This window comes from Anomaloglossus baeobatrachus, chromosome 7, assembly GCF_048569485.1.
Source record: "Anomaloglossus baeobatrachus isolate aAnoBae1 chromosome 7, aAnoBae1.hap1, whole genome shotgun sequence".
In the NCBI taxonomy this organism is placed as follows: domain Eukaryota; kingdom Metazoa; phylum Chordata; class Amphibia; order Anura; family Aromobatidae; genus Anomaloglossus; species Anomaloglossus baeobatrachus.
This window is the reverse complement of record NC_134359.1, coordinates 155387898-155410736: the sequence shown is the minus strand read 5'-3', so window position 1 is coordinate 155410736 and position 22839 is coordinate 155387898. Positions and strand designations below refer to the sequence as shown.

The window sequence follows — 22839 nt, the reverse complement described above, 5'->3', positions numbered from 1 at the left end:
TAACCCGATGTGTGCTGTAACTAGGAGAGCAAGGAGTCAGCGCTAAGTGGTGTGCGCTGCTCCCTGCTCTCTGCACGTGTAGCTGCGTGCGCTGGTAACCAAGGTAAATATCGGGTTGGTTACCTGATATTTACCTTAGTTACCAAGCGCAGCATCTTCCACGCGGCGCTGCTGGCTGGGGGCTGGGACACTGGTTGCTTTTGAGCTCACCAGCAACTCGTGTAGCCACGCTCCAGCGATCCCTGCCAGGTCAGGTTGCTGGTGGGATCGCTGGAGCGTCGCAGTGTGACATCTCACCAGCAACCTCCTAGCAACTTACCAGCGATCCCTATCAGGTTGGATCGTTGTTGGGATCGCTGGTAAGTTGTTTAGTGTGACTGGGCCTTAAGACTTTTGCCAACTGATTGTCCTTAAATGAAAAGTGGAGACATTTCCCTGTAGACTGTGAGCCCTCGCGGGCAGGGTCCTCTCTCCTCCTATACTAGTCTGTTTTGTACTGTTAATGATTGTTGTACGTATACCCTCTTTCACTTGTAAAGCGCCATGGAATAAATGGCGCTATAATAGTAAATAATAATAATAATAATAATTTCCTACTTTAAAGGGCAACTATTACCATTCTTTTGCTACTCGATTTGAGAGCAACATAATGTAAGGGCAGAGACCCTGATTCCAGTGATGTATCACTTACTGAGCTGCTTGATGCAGTTTTAATGAAATCATTGTTTTCTTTGCTGCATATCAACCAGTTCTCTGACTGCTGAGCTCAGTGTAATCCGGCCCTCACCACTGATTGACAACCTTTTAGTGTACACTATGCATAGACATATGCTGCTAATCAGAGGTAGCTGTGGAGTTACACAGAGCTCATAAATATGTTAGACAACATGGCAGCAGGTTTGCTAGTCCTATAGTGATATCTTCCATTAATAAAATGTTATCAAAACTTCAGCTAGCAGCCCAGTAAGTGAGAAGTGGTGGGAATCAGGGTTTCTGTGTCTGCATCAAGCTGCTCTCAGATTAAGTGTCAAAAACCTGGTGATAGATTCCATTTCATTTGTTGCATCAAACTCGCTAATGCAAGTAAATGGCCACATGACAAAATAGATATCAAACAGATGGCATTTACAGTATTTTGCTGTTTTAATAGAAGGAGAAGCTGATTTTATTTTTCATACATGAAAAACAGATTGTAACAAGGATTGTAAACAGTCACACACAAACAAAAAATGCACATGAAAAGCAGACATACCAGTCCTCACATATAAGCAGAAAAAAGGATGTGTGAAATCAGGATAAGGATTGTAGACAATAATAATAATAATTGTATTCATTTATATAGCGCTATTAATTCCACAGCACTTTACATACATCGGCAACACTGTCCCCATTGGGGTTCACAATCTAGAGTCCCTATCTGTATGTCTTTGGAGTGTGGGAGGAAACCGGAGTGCCCGGAGGAAACCCACGCAAACTCAGGGAGAACATACAAACTCCTTGCAGATGGTATCATTGGTGGGATTTGAACCCAGGACCCCAGCGCTGCAAGACTGCAGTGCTAACCACTGAGCCACCGTGCCGCCTGGAATTGATGAGTTCACACGTGTCCATGTACATAGCAGCTTTGCTAGTGACACGTTTTAAGTATTGCTTATCAGATGTATTCTTGTCCTTTAAGATATTTAATAAGTCATATAAATAATAATACACAAGGAAAAAAAAATAATTTTCTTTGTAAAGTTTTTCATTTCAGGGAGTTAAAATATAAATGAAAAATAAGACACATGATGTAGTTATAGTGGAAACAGAGGAAATAGTTATACATGGGCTTTCATACTAAAGACCCCTATGCCAGATAACAAGACACCATTGTTATATATGGCACATGAAAGGCAGGGCTGTATCTGGCATTCGTGCTGCCCTAGGCTGTTTAAGGTGTTACGCCCTTACTAATAAATCAAACTAGGAGCATATGCACACAATGTCTATTTCAGGCTTCCCATAACCTCCCTGAAAAAGCACTAAATAAATGCTAAGGCGGGCTTTGCACACTACGACATCGCAGCCCGATGCTGCGATGCCGAGTGCGATAGTGCCCGCCCCCGTCGCAGCAGCGATATGTGGTGATAGCTGGCGTAGCGAAAGTTATCGCTACGCCAGCTTCACACACACACTCACCTGCCGTGCGACGTCCCTGTGGCCGGCGACCCGCCTCCTTGTTAAGGGGGCGGGTCGTGCGGCGTCACTGCGACGTCACACGGCAGGCGGCCAATCAGAGCGGAGGGGCGGAGATGAGCAGGATGTAAACATCCTGCCCACCTCCTTCCTTCCGCATATCCTACAGAAGCCGCAGTGAGGCCGGTAGGAGACGTTCCTCGCTCCTGCGACTTCACACACAGCGATGTGTGCTGCCGCAGGAGCGAGGAACAACATCGGACCGTCGCGTCAGCGTAATCATGGATTACGCCGACGCTGCACCGATGATACGATTACGACGCTTTTGCGCTCGTTAATCGTATCATCCAGCCTTTACACACTGCGATGTCGCATGCGATGCCGGAAGTGCGTCATTTTCAATTTGACCCCACCGACATCGCACCTGCGATGTCGCAGTGTGCAAAGTGCCCCTTAGAAGAATGAAAAGATATACACTGCAATGTAAAATGACTCATTTTAGGGCTCCAACTTATGACCATTTATATTTGTGGTTTTGACAGATAGCTCTTATACCAATGTTATTCTATGTGTCTGTGCACATGTCCGATTTTTTCCACAGAACAAGAAGTCCAAGGAAAAAATAAGTAACATTTCTGATTTTGATCTGAGTGTCAAAACAATAGTGACAATGCAAGTCTATAGGTCTGTGGAAAACATCAGAGTGCACTTGGGTGATATCCAAGTGTAGTTCGATTTCACAGACTAAGGCCGGTTTCACACATCCGGCTTTTTTCCGTTTTGCCGGATCCGGCGCTCTCCCGTACAGTTAATACAGTACAATGACAGCGCTGTAACTTCCGGGTCACATGCGCCGGTCACATGACAGCATGTGACCGGCGCTTGTTGCGCTGTCATTGTACTGTATTAACTGTACGGGAGAGCGCCGGATCCGGCAAAACGGAAAAAAGCCGGATGTGTGAAACCGGCCTAACTGAATGGAGAAACTTTTTTTTTTCTCCACATCTGATAAAAACAGTCCCACTCTTATCAAACTCTGATGTGGAAAAACCCGTTGTGTGTACTAACCCTTAATATGTTCAAAGTTTTTTAGAGTCTTTTAATTGCTTCAGGTTTATAAAGACAAAATGGTTACAAGGGATCAGTTGTTCAATTTCCAGATAGATTCTGCTTGGAAGTCTATCATTAGTTTATTTACTACAATTTATATTAATAAACAGCAGCCAAAAATGTCAATAAAGATGTCCCTAAAGAAACAAAAAGTTGCTTCAGGTCAAAAAAAAAATAGATAGCAGTGAAGACACCCATAGCTATTAGATTAAAGGGAACCAATCACCATTATTTTCATATATAAGCTAAAGCCAGTGCTATACTGGCACTATCAGGCTGATTCTATACATACCTGTAGTGGTCAGCTCGGATGTTTAGGTTTTGAGATCCAAAAAAGTAAAGTTTATAAAATTAGCTGCATGCTGAGTGGCATTTGCAATGGAGCAGATCATATATTCATAGTTATCCTCTCCCTCTGTTAGAATTAGCATAAGTATTGCACAAACAATTCACTTTGTCTGTTGCAGGATCTGTGTGAGGTCATACCCATGTGACCAGAAGGGGCAAGGCATCCAACAAAGCTGGATACAAGGTCACATGGGTATGGCCTCACACAGGTCCTGCAACAAAGTGAATCATTTGTATAATACTTATGGTAATTCTAACAGAGGGAGGGGATAACTATGAATATATTATCTGCTCCATTGCAACTGCCACTCATCAAGCAGCTGCCGATTTCTTTAAACTTTACTTTTTTGGATTTCAAAACCTAAACATCCGAGCTGACCACTACAGGTATGTATGTATAGAATCAGCCTAATAGTGCCAGTATAGCACTGGCTGTAGCTTATATATGGAAATCCTGGTGATTGATTCCCTTTAAGGTTGGCCAGACCCAGAGACATTGACAGGTTCAGTTGACAATTTAATGTGTTTGGGTTTTGGTGCCCATGACAGATTATTGTCGGGAGAGATAATTATCCATGCGTGAGTTTAGACTGCAGATTCTTTTGTTTTCTAAGTGATAAGCTGCCACTAGACAAGTCCAGCAGCTACTCTCTCATAGAAGACACAGGACTATTAAGCAGAATGAGAGGGAGACAGACAAAATAGTAGCAGGCCAAGAGATCGAACATCTGACTATAGTATATGGGGGCATTAGTGAAATACTTATTCGGTTGAGATATATGTCCTCATTCAAACAGCTGTACTTTAATTCAGTACACTGATCCTATAATGATCTAGAATCAAGTCTAATAAATTAATGAAGATTACGACATCTACATGACTACTTTATCAGATTCACTGTTAGTACATAACTACATCATCAAACCCATCACCATTACATCACTAAATAACCAGAACTACTGTCAGCACATGACTAAATCATGAGAACCACCATCAGTATATGGCTACATCACCAAAATCTTCATCATTACAGGAATATATCTCCAAAACTACCATCAGTACACCACTACATCACCAGAACCATCATCGGTACATAACTATCTCACAGAACCAAAGTCAGGATATGACTACATCACCAGAACCACCATCAGTGCAAGGCTAAATCACAGGAACCACCATCGGTGCATAAATACATCAATATAACCATCATCTACACATTACTACATCACCAGATACATAACTACATCACCAAGACCATAATCAATACATGATCACATCACCAGGACCACGGTCTTTACATAAGTAAATCACCAAAACCATCATCTGTACAAGACTAGAACACCAGGTTCATTACAGCGATCAATTGCAATGTCACGTCAGCCCCATATACAGTTGTATCTCATGAAACTTCAACTCTAAGTATGTCTCTAATAATGGCAAGTAGATGATGGGAGTCATTATTAAAAGCCATGAGTAGACTGCGGAACATACAAGAACCGCAGTTCTAACTTGAAGCAAGCAGTGGTACTATTAAATATTTAAAGAGTAACTTATCCTTTGGGAGCAATGTCGAGCGCAATAGCACCCGCCCCCGTCGTTCGTGCAACATTTGGTGCTCGCTGCCGTACCGAACATTATCGCTACGGCAGCGTCACACGCACACACCTTGTCAGTGACATCGCTGTGACCGCCGAACAATCCCTCCCTCAAGGGGGAGGTGCGTTTGGCGTCATAGCGACGTCACGGCGGCGTCACTAAGCGGCTAGCCAATAGAAGCAGAGGGGTGGAGATGAGCGGGACGTAACATCCCGCCCACCTCCTTCATTCCTCATTGCCAGTAGATACAGGTAAGGAGATGTTCGTCACTGCTGCAGTGTCACACATAGCGATGTGTGATGTCGCAGGAACTACGAACAACATCGTACCTGTGGCAGCAGCGATATTGAGGAAAGGAGCGATGTGTCAATGATCACCATTTTTGAACGATTTTGCGATCGTTGATTGTCGCTACTTTGTGTCACATGCTGCGATGTCGCTACCAGCTCCGGATGTGTGTCACTAACGACGTGACCCCGACGATATATCGTTAGCGATGTTGCAGTGTTTAAAGCACCCTTAAGGACCAGGTTCCTCACTAATCTGCTCTGAATTAATGACCCTAAAACATAGACAGAGTCACAAAAAATATTTACTCTTTAAGGTGTATTTACACTGCAGCCGATAACCAGAAATAGAATATTGGTCTATCTCAACAGGCTGTCTCTTAGGCGATGGAGAGGCTAAATATTAGTTTGTCTGGTGAATGTATTTTTAAGATTACCTTAAGTGAGTCTGGAATCTGTCAGCCCAGAAATGCTAATTAGGCTGAGGCCACATGGGCATTTGTGCGAGTCCTCGCATGACACTCGGCCCACACTCGCAGCAAAGTGGGAGCCGAGTGTCATGCGACTGTGGTCCAATTGTGCGATCAGACCAGAGTTGCAGAGGGGGGCCGGTGCTGCGGAGGGGAGGGCCAGCTCTGTGGAGCACAGGGGCGGCACTGTGGAGGAGAGGGAAGTATTTGTCTCCCTATCTCCTCCATTACTGGCTGATGTGAGAATCACACTGCTCTCACATTACACCGGTGTAACGCAAAAGCAATGTGATGTTTCTCTCGCCCCATAAACTTGAATGGGTGCGAATGAAACAAGCTCAGATTCCACCTGCAGCATGCTGCGATTGTTTTCTCGGTTCGATTAGGGCTGAGAAAATAATCGCTCATGGGTGCTGACACATAGGTTAATATTGGTCCGAGTGGAAGGCGATTTTTTATCGCATTCCACTCGCACTGTTTTTCTTGCCGTGTATGCTTACCCTAAAACTGCATAAACATTTAAGTAGGGAATGTAGCTCCTATAAAAATCATACCAGTCGTATTGCGTTTCGCTTAATATTTGATGAAAAATGTACTTTTATTTATTATGCAAATTAGTGTACATTGGTGGCCTATGGCTTTGTGCACTGTTATGACCTAATATTTGCATGTTAAAGGCAGTCCCATGTCTTGATTGACAGCACTCACTTGGTAAGAGCGAGCACTGTCTAAAACCAGTTTGTGTTCTGCGCTTGCGATCTGTGCTGACTAGAGTTGAGCAAGGTTCGAGGTTCACCAATTTCATGTTCGAGTGGTTTTGGGGGGTGCTCAAGATCGAACCTGAACTCGAGCTGTTTGTTAAAAGCTCGACAATTCGAGTTACGTTCGAGAACGGTTCGATCACCAAAAAGCCTAGCTAGTTACTAGCTGGCTTTTCACTGTAATACTGTGAGTCACTGTGATTCACGCTATTATCAAATTTCAGCGTATAGTATGCGGGGGGGGAAGCGGTTTAGATCAGTGCTGCTGCTGAGTGCTGATAGAATGCCGATCGCCATTTTTTTTGTTTTTCCTAACCGCGCGTGCAGTGGGGTGGGCCAGGATGTCAGCCAATCACAGACACATACACAGCTAAATGGATTTTTGCCAGACAAGCAAGGGCATGTGTCATAGGCTGTGCATGTCACATGTCCTTGCCTTATAAGATACGGTCATTTTCCCCTTCGCCGCCATTATCTGCCTTCTGTGTGTGGGTGACAGTCACTGCTCACGCTTCTGCTGCCACTCCTGCTGTGTGCGCTATAGACATAGTGCAATCTACACCGCGCTGTAGGGATTAGGGACTGCTGGTTATTTCAGCCCTTTTTAGGGCTGATCAGGCATTCATAGCCATAGCTGCTAGGCAGGTCCGTGCAAACGCTGTGTACAGCTTTAGATAACAGCTTCTGGCTACCTCAGCTCAGGAAATTCCTTGCTGCATTTTTTCATTAGCAGGGATAGAAAGTGAGGCTTCCTTTCCTGCCCTGGTACCCACAGAACCCGGGCACTCTACCCACCTGCCCAGTTTTGCCACGCTATTTTATTTGCCCAAAGAGCTGACACTTTTTGTGCCATCCTAAAAGTGTCTGGAATACTAAGTTAGTGTTCCTTTCCTGTCCTGGTAACCACAGAACCTGGGCACTCTACCCACCTGCCCAGTTTTGCCAAGCTATTTTATTTGCCCAAAGAGCTGACACTTTTTGTGCCATCCTAAAAGTGTCTGGAATACTAAGTTAGTGTTCCTTTCCTGTCCTGGTACCCACAGAACCCGGGTACTCTACCCACCTGCTCAGTTTTGCCACGCTATTTTATTTGCAAACTGTGCTGCCACTGTTGGGGGCATACAAAAATTGTCTGTGATAGTCAGTGTTGGTTCTTCAGCTGTCAATAAAGCTAGACCACCTCTGTATTGTACACAGCTTTCCATTTTTGGAACGCAATTCTAATTGCAAACTGTGCTGCCACTGTTAGGGCCATACTAAAAATGTCTGGGATAGTCAGTGTTGTTTCTTCAGCTGTCAATAAAGCTAGACCACCTCTGCAATCTACACCACCTCTCAATTTTTGCTACCACATTTTAAGTGGCCAATCTTGTCGCTAACAAAATGAGTGGCAAAAGGACAGATGCTGGTGGAAAGGGGAACAGGCGTGTTGGAAAAGGAAAAAAAGGTTGTGTCAGTGGGGAAGGTGGGAAAACTACATTAACATCTGCTGAAGATAGGCCATCTTCCAGCAAAAGTAAGATGTCTACTACTTTCCGTGGACAATCCGATGTGCTCCCTTTTTTAAGGAACCGAACAACTGTAACAAAGGTAGATGATGCACAAAAAAAAACCATGCTTGAATGGATCTCAAGTGCTCCAACAAGTGCCCTCTCCTTCACCTCAACTTCAACATCCAAAAAACAACAGTCCTCTGAGTTGTCATCCCAATCACACTTGCTTTGAGTCTGAGCACTAAGTCTGCAGAGCTGTTCAGTCACACTATAGCCTGGGAATTATAGGTCTGCTCCCAAGCTACAGTGAGTACAGACCAGGAAACTATCTGCAGTGATGCCCAGAAGCTTTGTGAGTCAGATTCAGGCCCTGATGACCAAGTTTCTGAGCATAATGTAGACCCTTATTCCCAAACTGTAACACCTGTTGGTAGAGACAATGAGGAACATACTGATAACAATGAGATGCAGATACCAGATTGGGATGACAACTTAACTATTCAGTCAGTGCAGGAAGAGGTTAGGTCTGAGGGCGAGGGGAGTGCAAACACACCGCTTGATGATGAAGTTCTAGATCCCATTTACTGTCAACCCACAGTCAGGCACTCGAGGAGGTCACCAGAGGCGGTGGAAGAGGATGCAACTGACGACGAAGTTACCTTGTGCCTTCCTGGACAGAGTCGGAGTACTGGAAGCACATCTACAATTGCATCCTCAGCCACAACTCTGCCTCTGAGCACAAGTCGGGGTGGCTCTGCAGGCCGCATGTCCTCTAAGCCTTGCCTAGCCTGGTCCTTTTTTGATCTTGCAAAGGATCTGCCAAATTATGTGATCTGTAAAATTTGTCGGCAATCTATAAGTAGAGGCCAAAACCTCACCAGTTAGACAACTTCTTCCATGAATCGTCACATGAATAACAAGCATAAGTCCCAGTGGGACGCTCACCATGCTGCAATGCGGCCTAGCGGAGCGGGCCAAACACTGTCTGCCCCTTCAAGTTCCTCCGCACGCTCTTCATCTTCTATGACTGTGGGGACAGCTGTCACACCTGTTTTTACACACAGACATTCCATCACTTTAACTGCAACAAGCAGTTTGCTTGGCAGGTCGTCAGTTGGTGTGGAAGGGGAAACAAGTGCTGGTGTAGAGCTCTCTCAGACATCGAGAGCACCAACTTTGGATGAAGGCAACATCATGTCTCTGCCTGCACTTTCCTCACAGACCTGCAGTTTTCCAGGGACACCCTACTCACCCCCGTCTCCACAAAGCAGCCAGATCTCTGTCCCTCAGATGTGGACAAATAAAAGGCCATTTCCTCCGAGTCATGACAAAGCTAAGAGGTTGACTTTATCTCTCTGTAAGCTCTTGGCTACCGAAATGCTGCCTTTCCACCTGGTGGACACAGAGGATTTTCAAGACCTTATGTCCATCGCAGTGCCCCAGTACCAGATGCCCAGTCGCCACTACTTCTCCAAGAAAGGTGTGCCTGCGCTACACCAGCATGTCGCACACAACATCACCGCTTCCATGAGAAACTCTGTGTGTGACCGGGTGCATTTCACCACCGATACTTGGACCAGTAAGCATGGACAGGGGCGTTACATGTCGCTGACTGGGCACTGGGTAACTATGGGGATAGATGGAGAAGGGTCTGCTGAACAAGTTTTGCCGTCCCCACGACTTGTGCGTCAATCCTCTGTATGTCGAAGTTCCTCCACTGCTTCTGCCTCCTTAACCTCGCCTGGGTCCTGCACCTCCGCCCCAAACCTGCCTGGTCAGGCCACCCGCCTTGTAACTGCACACAAGGAATCCCGCACACCTCCCTACTATGCTGGCAGCAGAGCTCAACGGCATCAGGCGGTCTTTACGTTGAAATGTCTTGGAAATAAGATTTTTTGAGTTATACCTGACTCACTGTGATATAAATATAAAGGTGCATGGAGAAAAATGGTCCATACAAATTAGAGATAGCTTCGGCACACTAATAAATCCAATACGGGAACAAAATGCTTTAATGCTTCAAGATATTTATTTGTGCATAAGCCAAAAAAAGGTTCTAGACCAATTCAACGTTTCGACCGTACACTCGGTCTTTCTCGAGGATAGGTTATCTGATGTAACAAATTCCATATATGATGGAAAAATCAAATGTCCATAAATTGTTATGCACAAAATGTAACATGATTACATGAATAGTTTGAGAAGCATGAAAATTACATCCTATCAGAGAAAACAATCGGATCATGTCATACATGAAAGGAGTCAAGATAGCAAAACATACACCCACCTATGGGGAAATTGTGGTAAATGACTGGTCGTCATCAATTGCATATTAGAGTGGGCTAGCAAAATTGGAGAACCTGAAATAACGTTCAGGAACAAAGATCATTATGCTTTTTATGTCATATATGCGACAAATGGTGAACAAGAATGTGTGTTAAGAGACGATAAACCAAAAAGAACCCAGGAGTACACCAGCAGTATGGATACCTTATGGACTGTTGGAGGAACTAATGGGTATGGCGGTCCGCTTTTGTAGCTGAAATAATTGTATAAGTACTGTAACAACATGAGTTGATCGAGATGGATGAGATAAATGTAGGTTAACCTCAAAAAATTAGTTTACATTATTATGGGATTATTGTGATACAAGGCTTAAGGGGATATGTATCTATGGGTTATGACGAATAACTGTTAAATGCATAGAATATCTATCTTGTGCACTATATGGTCACAATGGACACCGCTTTATGCAGCTGGGAAGGGGTACATATTCTTGTATATTGCACAAATACAGGTAATTCTGGATCAACTGAATAACAATATAGAAGTTAGTATTAGTCATCCAATTTATGACATAGATTGTATGATCATACCTCATCTTTATCATAAAAAAATTGTTATGGAGGTATATCTACCTTACATGTTGTCCGTCATTATAATGGATTATGTGATCCGTTTATATGACTCAAAGGAATATTTCATATCACAGGAGTGTTTCTGAATCAATGAAACAACAATGTAAGGGATAACTCCAGTATAAGGACCGCATATATATTGACAGTTGCTGAGAACTATATGAAATATATGACTTAGGAACGTCTGACTGACGGCCCTAACTTGCCGTTCTGACCCAAACCAGTTATCCACCTTTCACCACTTTTCCACTTAAAATAAGACACGGACTGCGTGACATTGGATGTAAAGGCCACAGCAGCCTCGTTTATTAACACCAAAATAATCAATAACATTTTACCATAAATGTAGTAAATAACTCCATAAACATAACCACCAGCAAAGGAGGGGGGGTAAGTGAAGAGTCTCTTTGTACATGATTGCAACACCAGCTCCACCATGTGCCCTCAGCCGCACCACACCGACTCGAGGACACCCAGCCGAGTGTTGCTCCACCATGTGCCCTCAGCCGCACCACACCGGCTCGAGGACACCCAGCACATTAACATGCCCTGCTGTGACCCAGCACAGCAGGGTCCCACGTTAACATGTCCCGCTGTGACCGAGCACAGCAGGGACCCACCAACCATACCATTGCACCACCAGGGGTAACCCGTTCCTGCACTGGGTTCCCCCCCGCTCTTTGTGCAATCCACTGACTTCAAATACCCCCCTCCTTTCCGCCGACTGCTGCGATAAGGTCAATCCTCCTCGTCTCTCCATGTCGATCGCCAGAAATCCAAAATAGGGCGGGTGGGCGGGACAATTCCAGACGTCTTCAGGTAATGAATGACCTCCCACCTCCTAATCCAGCCCTATATATATACTCCCCTACACTAGCAACCCCCCGGACCAATTACATGGCCCCACAGCCCTATAACTCCACCTCCCATTTTCCCACACAAAATACCCTGAGCATTAACCCCTTGCTAATCCTCAGGCCTAGCATCCCTCCTCAGTCATGTTGCCCTCCCTTGAGCCCTTTCAGGGCAGGCGTCCGGGCTTTTCTTTACCTATGCTGGACTGGTGAAACTATTTGGAAGTTGAATGCCAGTCAAAAATAAGTTGTAGGTTACAAGGTAAGTTTCTCATACAAGCTCCACAAGGATCCCCTATGAGGGCATATGCTGCAAATAGTACAGAAAGAAAGTGAATAGTGAGGTACTGGATAACCTAGGGTTAAGGTGTAACTGCCTCAGTGGTCCATCTAGTCACATACCTTCTAAGGTGCTATATACTGGTAACGCTGGAGTGAGCAACAGGCTATAAGAATCTCTCTGTGGGGAGATATATGTAAAAGGTGAATACCAGTGAGAATCTGCATGACTAACGTTATCCAGTTGTTTCTAAGATAAGGTACATACCTTCAGTGGTGGTTCAGGGTGTGGGCTGTGAGAACGCTGGCGTGTGCACTGTCTGTATGGTGTGCATTATATATAGGGGAATGTGCTGCGTACCACCATCCCACTTCCTGGACGGTGGAACGCAGTGTGCTGGCCCGTGAACCGCACGCCGCGCAAGCGCAATGCATACCACAGCACCGCGCATGCGCGGGACGCGGAACACAGGCCAGTGTGTGGGAAAGCTGAATGGAAGTGAGGGTTGTGTTACTGGGATGTAGCGTTACTGGAACGCAGCGTCACTGGGCTGTGAACCGCACATCGCGCACGCGCAGCGCATACCCACGCACTGCGCATGCGCGGGACGCAGAGCACAGGCCAGTGTGTGGGAGGACTCAGGGGAAGTGAGGGCTGTGCTGCTGGGTGGTGGAACGCAGCTTAACTGGCCCGTGAAGCGCACACCATGCACGCGCAGCACACATGAGTGCAAAGCGCATGCGCGGGGAGCGGAACATACGCCAGCATGTAAGTGGAATAGAAAAAGAGTGAGGGCAATGCTGGTTGCGCATGCGTGAAAGACTTGTCGGATTTCTTTATTCACTATGTTGTGGATTGTGCCAGGTGACAGCGCTAGTCCAGTGAAGGTGAAAGGTTAAGTGCAGGTGGTCAGGTGATATGAGGAGCCTGTAATGAAGAAAAATCGATTAGTATAGCTGCATTATTCAGAATAATTTGAAACTATAGGTATTATGTTAAACAAATCCTTATACCGGAGTTTCTATAGTAGCAGTGATCATACTGTACAGTACATACATAATATGACGCGTATCCTATTGTTCACAGGGACCGGACAGAGACCGAGAGACATTTAATAAAAACATGAATTAATCTGATATCACACTTGTGTGTAACAGGCGCAGGTGATGTGTCTAGACATGCACCTCGTACTCTCTATTAAGACCTCTTGGTTCTAATGTGTTAAGGGTATGAATCCAATAAGAATCTCTCTCTTTGACGGTACGTATTCTATTTCCCCCTCTCCTCATAGGGGGTACATGTTCAATCACTTGGTATCTAAGCTGGGCAATTGTATGGCCCTGGGTGATAAAATGGTGTGGTATTGGTAACATGACCTGCCTGCACCTGATAGTGGACTTATGCTTACTAGAGATGAGCGAACCGGTCGCGGTTCGGCTCGAGTTCGGTTCGCCGAACGGGCGTCTCCTTCAAGTTCGGTTCGGCGAACGTTCGACGAACCGAACTCGAACCGCATAGGAAACAATGGCAGGCAATCACAAACACATAAAAACACCTAGAAAACACCCACAAAGGTGTCCAAAAGGTGACAAACAACTCACAACACAACATAAACACATGGGAAAGTGACAAGGACATATACTCATGCGAAAACAAAAGAGCTGGACAAGGAAAAAGAGGAGGAGACACATATATAGGCATGGCACGCCCTTCTAAAATCATGTAAAACACCGCAAGGTGACTCCAAGCGGAGTCTCCCTTTTTTCCAAAAATTGGGCCACACACACACCCACCCCTTCAGTGGCAGCACTTGTGACCCAGTTGTACACTTCACAGCTAGATTTGCATCAAGCACATTCAAAAATACGCCATACTTAGCCGTCCCCAGGATGACCCCGGGGTAGGTAGCAAAGTCTTTCCTGATCCCAGCTCTGTTCATCTTGGATCATTTTTAAAAACAATGTAAGCAAGGGTTACTCCAAGCGGAGTCTCCCTTTTTTTCCAAAAATTGGGCCCCACACACACCCACCCATTCAGTGACAGCACTTGTGCCCCAGTTGTACACTTCACAGCTAGATTTGCATCAAGCACATTCAAAAATACGCCATACTTAACCGTCCCCAGGATGACACCGGTGTAGGTAGAAAAGTCTTTTCTGATCCCAGCTCTGTTCATCTTGGATCATTTTTAAAAACAATGTAAGCAAGGGTTACTCCAAGCGGAGTCTCCCTTTTTTCCAAAAATTGGGCCACACACACACCCACCCCTTCAGTGGCAGCACTTTTTCCCCAGTTGTACACTTCACAGCTAGATTTGCATCAAGCACATTCAAAAATACGCCATACTTAACCGTCCCCAGGATGACACCGGGGTAGGTAGCAAAGTCTTTCCTGATACCAGCTCTGTTCATCTTGGATCATTTTTAAAAACAATGTAAGCAAGGGTTACTCCAAGCTGAGTCTCCCTTTTTTTCCGAAAATTGGGCCCCACACACACCCACCCATTCAGTGGCAGCACTTGTGCCCCAGTTGTACACTTCACAGCTAGATGTGCATCAAGCACATTCAAAAATACGCCATACTTAACCGTCCCCAGGATGACACCGGTGTAGGTAGCAAAGTCTTTTCTGATCCCAGCTCTGTTCATCTTGGATCATTTTTAAAAACAATGTAAGCAAGGGTTACTCCAAGCGGAGTCTCCCTTTTTTCCAAAAATTGGGCCACACACACACCCACCCCTTCAGTGGCAGCACTTTTGCCCCAGTTGTACACTTCACACCTAGATTTGCATCAAGCACATTCAAAAATACGCCATACTTAACCGTCCCCAGGATGACACCGGGGTAGGTAGCAAAGTCTTTCCTGATACCAGCTCTGTTCATCTTGGATCATTTTTAAAAACAATGTAAGCAAGGGTTACTCCAAGCTGAGTCTCCCTTTTTTTCCGAAAATTGGGCCCCACACACACCCACCCATTCAGTGGCAGCACTTGTGCCCCAGTTGTACACTTCACAGCTAGATGTGCATCAAGCACATTTAAAAATACACCATACTTAACCGTCCCCAGGATGACCCTGGGGTAGGTAGCAAAGTCTTTCCTGATCCCAGCTCTGTTCATCTTGGATCATTTTTAAAAACAATGTAAGCAAGGGTTGCTCCAAGCGGAGTCTCCCTTTTTTCCAAAAATTGGGCCACACACACACCCACCCCTTCAGAGGCAGCACTTGTGCCCCAGTTGTACACTTCACACCTAGATTTGCATCAAGCACATTCAAAAATACGCCATACTTAACCGTCCCCAGGATGACACCGGGGTAGGTAGCAAAGTCTTTCCTGATCCCAGCTCTGTTCATCTTGGATCATTTTTAAAAACAATGTAAGCAAGGGTTACTCCAAGCGGAGTCTCCCTTTTTTTCCAAAAATTGGGCCCCACACACACCCACCCATTCAGTGGCAGCACTTGTGCCCCAGTTGTACACTTCACAGCTAGATTTGCATCAAGCACATTCAAAAATACGCCATACTTAACCGTCCCCAGGATGACCCCGGGATAGGTAGCAAAGTCTTTCCTGATCCCAGCTCTGTTCATCTTGGATCATTTTTAAAAACAATGTAAGCAAGGGTTACTCCAAGCGGAGTCTCCCTTTTTTTCCAAAAATTGGGCCCCACACACACCCACCCATTCAGTGGCAGCACTTGTGCCCCAGTTGTACACTTCACAGCTAGATTTGCATCAAGCACATTCAAAAATACGCCATACTTAACCGTCCCCTGGATGACCCCGGGATAGGTAGCAAAGTCTTTCCTGATCCCAGCTCTGTTCATCTTGGATCATTTTTAAAAACAATGTAAGCAAGGGTTACTCCAAGCGGAGTCTCCCTTTTTTTCCAAAAATTGGGCCCCACACACACCCACCTATTCAGTGGCAGCACTTGTGCCCCAGTTGTACACTTCACAGCTAGATTTGCATCAAGCACATTCAAAAATACGCCATACTTAACCGTCCCCAGGATGACACCGGGGTAGGTAGCAAAGTCTTTCCTGATCCCAGCTCTGTTCATCTTGGATCATTTTTAAAAACAATGTAAGCAAGGGTTACTCCAAGCGGAGTCTCCCTTTTTTCCAAAAATTGGGCCACACAAACACTCACCCCTTCAGTGGCAGCACTTGTGCCCTAGTTGCAAACAGGATGTTTTGATTTGCATCAAGCACATTCCAAATCCACAAGCATTTACTCTCCCCAGGATGACACAGGGGTAGTAAATTCTTGTGGATTCATGACTTGTTCATTTTGATGAACGTTAGTCTGTCCACATTGTCACTGGACAGACGCGTGCGCTTATCTGTCAGCACACACCCAGCAGCACTGAAGACACGTTCAGAGACAATGCTGGCAGCTGAACACGACAAAATCTCCAAGGTGTAAGTGGAGAGCTTTGGCCATTTTTCAAGATTTGAAGCCCAAAATGAGCAAGGCTCCATTTGCAAAGTGGAAAACGAAGGATTTTCTTCAGCTCACCTGCCGCCCGGGCTGCTGATCCTTGCGGGTGCCTGGAATCTACCAGTAAGTCCCAACCGGTTGGAAGTAGTGGAAGGAAGAAAAAAGATCCGACACAACCTCTTCTAAGATAAAATCATCCAAACTTTATTTGTGAATATTAAAAAGTTCAATCCGTGAAACCAAAGGAGTTACTCCATGGAAACTTTACGCGTTTCGGACTACCGTATTAAAACAAAAAAGAGATTAAGGACTCTTTTTTGTTTTAATACGGTAGTCCGAAACGCGTAAAGTTTCCATGGAGTAACTCCTTTGGTTTCACAGATGGAACTTTTTAATATTCACAAATAAAGTTTGGATGATTTTATCTTAGAAGAGGTTGTGCCGATCTTTTTCCTTCCTTCCACTCCATTTGCAAAGTCATGGCATCGATGTTCATTTGGAGATACTCCTGTATCATCCTCTCCAGCCGTTGACTATGTGTCAGACTTGTTGTCTCTGGTGGCCTTGGAAAGGAGGGTCTAAAAAAATTATGAAAAGATTCAATAAAATTGTTTTTACCAGCACCAGATACGGTGCTACTGGTACGGGTACACTGTTGAAGATGACGAAACCGTCCCATGTTTGTCAAGTTACAACTGGGAGATTCACTCCCTGCACCTGCACGGTTGTTTGGTGGAAAAGCCTAGCTAAGATCGAGTAACAGCATCTGCTGATACTCCTGCATACGTGCGTCCCTTTCTATGGCTGGAATTATGTCACAAAATTTGGACTTGTACCGGGGATCTAATAGTGTGGCAAGCCAGTAGTCATCATCACTTCTAATTTTGACAATACGAGGGTCATGTTGGAGGTAGTGCAGCAAGAAGGCACTCATGTGTCTTGCGCAGCCATGCGGACCAATCCACGCTGTGTTTGTGGCATAGAGGTGCTAACCGTTCTTTCTTCCTCTGACATCTCCCCCCAACCTCTTTCAACTGAAAGTTGACCAAGGTCTCCCTCATCCGCTGAGTCTTCCATGTCCATGGACAGTTCGTCCTCCATTTCTTCATGTTCTCCTGCACCTTCCTCAACATTTCGCCTGCTACCATGCGCCCTTGTTGATCCCTGTCAACCATGGTCCCATGCCTGCAGCGTTGGTGATGATGAACGTCTGGACCTTGGTAATGTTGTTGTGTCTTGCGCATATGAATCCTCCTGTAGTTCCTCCCCTTCCTGTTGTCCCACCCCCTGACTCCGAATAGTGTTTAGCGTGTGCTCCAGCATGTAAATGACTGGAATTGTCATGCTGATAATGGCATTGTCAGCGCTAAACATATTCGTCGCCATGTCGAAACTGTGCAGAAGGGTGCATAGGTCCTTGATCTGAGACCACTCCATCAGGGTGATCTTCCCCACCTCTGCATCTCGTTGGCCCAGGCTATACGTCATGACGTATTGCACCAGGGGTCGGCGGTGCTGCCACAGCCGCTGTAACATGTGGAGAGTCGAATTCCAGCATGTCGCCACATCGCATTTCAGGCGATGAACCGGCAGGCCGAAAGACTTCTGGAGCGATGCAAGTCGCTCAGCTGCGGCAGTTGAACGGCGGAAGTGAGCAGACAGTTTTCGTGCCCTGGTCAGAAGGCCATCTAGGCCGGGATAGTGTGTTAAAAATTGCTGGACAACAAGGTTCAACACATGAGCCATACAAGGCACGTGTGTCACCTTGCCCAGGCGAAGGGCCGCACCCAGGTTTGCAGAATTGTCGCACACGGCCTTACCAGGCTGCAGGTTGAGTGGAGACAACCATTTATTAAACTCAGTCTCCAGAGCTGCCCACAACTCAGCCGCTGTGTGACTCCTATTTCCAAGACATGTCAAGCTAAAGACCGCCTGATGCCGTTGCGCTCTGCTGCCAGCATAGTAATGAGGGGTGCGTGATTCCTTCTGCGCAGTGAGAACGCTGGTGGCCTGACCAGGCAGGCTTGGGGCGGAGGTGGAGGACCCAGATGAGGTGGAGGAGGCAGAAGCAGTGGCGGAACTTGGACAGACAGAGGATTGACACACAAGTCGTGGGGACGGCAAACCTTGTGCAGCAGACCCTTCACCATCTATCACCATAGTTACCCAGTGCCCAGTCAGCGACATGTAATGTCCCTGTCCATGCTTACTGGTCCAAGTATCGGTGGTGAAATGCACCCGTTCACACACAGAGTTTCTCAAGGAAGCGGTGATGTTGTGTGCGACATTCTGGTGTAGCGCGAGCACACCTTTCTTAGAGAAGTAGTGGCGACTGGGCATCTGGTACTGGGGCACAGCGACAGACATAAGGTCTCTAAAATCCTGTGTGTCCACCAGGCGGAAAGGCAGCATTTCAGTAGCCAAGAGCTTACAGAGGGATAAAGCCAACCTCTTAGCTTTGTCATGGGTCGCAGGAAATGGCCTTTTATTTGTCCACATCTGAGGGACAGAGATCTGGCTGCTGTGTGTAGACGGTGTTGAGTAGGGTGTCCCTGGAAAAATGCAGGTTTGTGAGGAAAGTGCAGGCGTAGACATGATGTTGCCTTCATCCAACGTTGGTGCTATCGATGTCTGAGAGAGCTGTACACACGCACTTGTTTCCCCTTCCAAACCAACTGACGACCTTACAAGCAAACTTCCTGTTGCGGTTACAGTGGTGGAAGTTGTGCATGGAAAACCAGGTGTGACAGCTGTCCCCACAGTCCTAGAAGATGAAGAGTGTGCGGATGCACTGGAAGGGGCAGGCGGTGGATGGTTCGCTCCGCTAGGCCGCATTGCAGCACGGTGAGCTTCCCACTGGGACATATGATATTTATTCATGTGACGATTCATGGAAGAAGTTGTCAAACTGCTGAGGTTTTGCCCTCTACTAACAGAATCACGAACAATTTTACAGATCACATAATTTGGGCGATCTTTTGCTATGTCATAAAAGGACCAGGCTAGGCAAGGCTTAGAGGGCATGTGACCTGCTGATCCACCCCGACTAGTACTCAGAGGCACAGTGGTGGCTGAGGATGCAGTTGTAGACGTGCTACCAGTACTCCGACTCTGTACAGAAAGGCGCAAGGTAACTTCGTTGTCAGTTGCATCCTCCTCCACCGTCTCTGTTGACCTCCTCGAGGGCCTGGCTGTGGGTTGACAGTAGGTGGGATCTAGAACTTCCTCATCAATTGTTGTGTTTTCACTCCCCTCACCCTCAGACCGAGCCTCTTCTTGCCCTGACCGAATATTTAAGTTGTCATCCCAATCTGGTATCTGCGTCTCATCGTCATCAGTATGTTCCTCATTGTCTACAACAACAGGTGTTACAGTTTGTGAAAAAGGGTCAACATTATGCTCAGAAACTTGGTCCTCACGGCCTGAATCAGAGTCACAAAGGTTCTGGGCATCACTGCAGACCATTTCCTGGTCTGTACTCACTGTAGCTTGGGAGCAGACCTCTGATTCGCAGGCTATAGTGTGACTGAACAGCTCTGCAGACTCAGCCATCTCAGTTCCATCATACTGTGCAGGGCGGATGGAGACTTCAGAGCTGGGAGAAAGCAAGTTTGATTGGGATGACAACTCAGAGGACTGGTGTTTTTTGGATGCGGTAGTTGAGGTGGCAGAGAGGGCACTTGTTGGACCACTTGAGATCCATTCAAGCATTTTCCTTTTTTGGCCATCATCTACCTTTGTTCCAGTTGCTTGTGTCCGTAAAAAGGAAGCACATCGGATTGTCCATGGTAAGTAGTAGACATCTTACTTTTGCTGGAAGATGGTCTATCTTCAGCAGATGTTAATGGAGCTTTGCCACCTTCCCCACGGACAAACCCTTTTTTTCCTTTTCCAACACGCCTTTTCCCCTTTCAACCAGCATCTGTCATTTTGCCACTCATTTTGATTGCGACAAGATTGTGCACTTAAAATGTGGTAGTAAAAATTGAGAGGTGGTGTAGATTGCAGCGGTGGTCTATCTTTATTAACAGCAGAATAAACAACAATAACTATCCCTGACAATGCAACTACAGCCCTTAAACTGGCAGGATAGTTTGCTAGTATAATGGCTTAGTAACAATGAGTTTGAGTGTGCAATACAGAGGTGATGCACATAGATTTGCACCAGTGGGACACTAATGGAAGTCCAACAGCTACTTTTAGGATGCCACTAAGTTTACTCAGTGTTTGCTAGTTTAATGGCTTAGTAACAATGAGTTTGAGTGTGCAATGCAGAGGTGATGCACATAGATTTGCACCAGTGGGACACTAATGGAAGTCCAACAGCCACTTTTAGGATGCCACTAAGTTCACTCAGTGTTTGCTAGTATAATGGCTTAGTAACAATGAGTTTGAGTGTGCAATGCAGAGGTGATGCACATAGATTTGCACCAGTGGGACACTAATGGAAGTCCAACAGCCACTTTTAGGATGCCACTAAGTTTACTCAGTGTTTGCTAGTATAATGGCTTAGTAACAATGAGTTTGAGTGTGCAATGCAGAGGTGATGCACATAGATTTGCACCAGTGGGACACTAATGGAAGTCCAACAGCCAATTTTAGGATGCCACTAAGTTTACTCAGTGTTTGCTAGTATAATGGCTTAGTAACAATGAGTTTGAGTGTGCAATGCAGAGGTGATGCACATAGATTTGCACCAGTGGGACACTAATGGAAGTCCAACAGCCACTTTTAGGATGCCACTAAGTTCACTCAGTGTTTGCTAGTGTAATGGCTTAGTAACAATGAGTTTGAGTGTGCAATGCAGAGGTGATGCACATAGATTTGCACCAGTGGGACACTAATGGAAGTCCAACAGCCACTTTTAGGATGCCACTAAGTTTACTCAGTGTTTGCTAGTATAATGGCTTAGTAACAATGAGTTTGAGTGTGCAATGCAGAGGTGATGCACATAGATTTGCACCAGTGGGACTCTAATGGAAGTCCAACAGCCAATTTTAGGATGCCACTAAGTTTACTCAGTGTTTGCTAGTATAATGGCTTAGTAACAATGAGTTTGAGTGTGCAATGCAGAGGTGATGCACATAGATTTGCACCAGTGGGACACTAATGGAAGTCCAACAGCCACTTTTAGGATGCCACTAAGTTTACTCAGTGTTTGCTAGTATAATGGCTTAGTAACAATGAGTTTGAGTGTGCAATGCAGAGGTGATGCACATAGATTTGCACCAGTGGGACACTAATGGAAGTCCAACAGCCAATTTTAGGATGCCACTAAGTTTACTCAGTGTTTGCTAGTGTAATGGCTTAGTAACAATGAGTTTGGGTGTGCAATGCAGAGGTGATGCACATAGATTTGCACCAGTGGGACACTAATGGAAGTCCAACAGCCACTTTTAGGATGCCACTAAGTTTACTCAGTGTTTGCTAGTATAATGGCTTAGTAACAATGAGTTTGAGTGTGCAATGCAGAGGTGATGCACATAGATTTGCACCAGTGGGACACTAATGGAAGTCCAACAGCCACTTTTAGGATGCCACTAAGTTTACTCAGTGTTGGCTAGTATAATGGCTTAGTAACAATGAGTTTGATTGTGCAATGCAGAGGTGATGCACATAGATTTGCACCAGTGGGACACTAATGGAAGTCCAACAGCCACTTTTAGGATGCCACTAAGTTTTCTCAGTGTTTGCTAGTATAATGGCTTAGTAACAATGAGTTTGAGTGTGCAATGCAGAGGTGATGCACATAGATTTGCACCAGTGGGACACTAATGGAAGTCCAACAGCCAATTTTAGGATGCCACTAAGTTTACTCAGTGTTTGCTAGTATAATGGCTTAGTAACAATGAGTTTGAGTGTGCAATGCAGAGGTGATGCACATAGATTTGCACCAGTGGGACACTAATGGAAGTCCAACAGCCAATTTTAGGATGCCACTAAGTTTACTCAGTGTTTGCTAGTGTAATGGCTTAGTAACAATGAGTTTGAGTGTGCAATGCAGAGGTGATGCACATAGATTTGCACCAGTGGGACACTAATGGAAGTCCAACAGCCACTTTTAGGATGCCACTAAGTTTACTCAGTGTTTGCTAGTATAATGGCTT

At 45.7% G+C, this 22839-nt stretch overlaps 1 protein-coding gene across 1 annotated transcript in view; it reads left to right on the top strand.

The window, feature by feature from the left end:
- The window catches only part of COL3A1 (collagen type III alpha 1 chain), a 264812-nt gene that overhangs the window by 104726 nt on the left and 137247 nt on the right, over nucleotides 1-22839 (top strand). The gene's annotated exons all lie outside the window — the stretch shown is intronic.